The sequence below is a fragment of the Notothenia coriiceps genome, unplaced genomic scaffold, assembly GCF_000735185.1.
Source record: "Notothenia coriiceps isolate Sejong01 unplaced genomic scaffold, NC01 NC01_scaffold00006562, whole genome shotgun sequence".
NCBI classification, from domain to species: domain Eukaryota; kingdom Metazoa; phylum Chordata; class Actinopteri; order Perciformes; family Nototheniidae; genus Notothenia; species Notothenia coriiceps.
Genome location: NW_011339263.1, coordinates 1 through 542, shown reverse-complemented (window position 1 = coordinate 542; position 542 = coordinate 1). Strand labels below are relative to the sequence as shown.

At 43.9% G+C, this 542-nt stretch overlaps 1 long non-coding RNA gene across 1 annotated transcript; it reads right to left on the bottom strand.

The window, feature by feature from the left end:
• Nucleotides 1-21: 21 nt before the first annotated feature.
• LOC104943686 (uncharacterized) lies at nucleotides 22-259 on the bottom strand. The gene is made up of 2 exons (XR_798135.1): nucleotides 176-259; nucleotides 22-137 (listed from the first exon to the last, which is right to left on the bottom strand). It is a non-coding gene; the product is annotated as an uncharacterized lncRNA (long non-coding RNA).
• Between the last annotated feature and the right edge of the window lie 283 nt (nucleotides 260-542).

The window sequence follows — 542 nt, the reverse complement described above, 5'->3', positions numbered from 1 at the left end:
CTGGTGTAATGCATGGTATTGTTACCTGCCGGTGTAATGCATGGTGTTGTTACCTGCTGATATAATGCATGGTGTTGTTACCTGCTGATATAATGCATGGTGTTGTTACCTGCTGGTGTAATGCATGGTGTTGTTACCTGCTGATATAATGCATGGTGTTGTTACCTGTTGTTACCTGCTGGTGTAATGCATGGTGTTGTTACCTGCTGGTGTAATGCATGGTGTTGTTACCTGCTGATATAATTCATGGTGTTGTTACCTGCTGATATAATGCATGGTATTGTTACCTGCTGGTGTAATGCATGGTGTTGTTACCTGCTGGTGTAATGCATGGTGTTGTTACCTGCTGGTGTAATGCATGGTGTTGTTACCTGCCGGTGTAATGCATGGTGTTATTACCTGCTGGTGTAATGCATGGTGTTGTTACCTGCTGGTGTAATGCATGGTGTTGTTACCTGCTGATATAATGCATGGTGTTGCTACCTGCTGGTGTAATGCATGGTGTTGTTACCTGCTGGTGTAATGCATGGTGTTGTTACCTG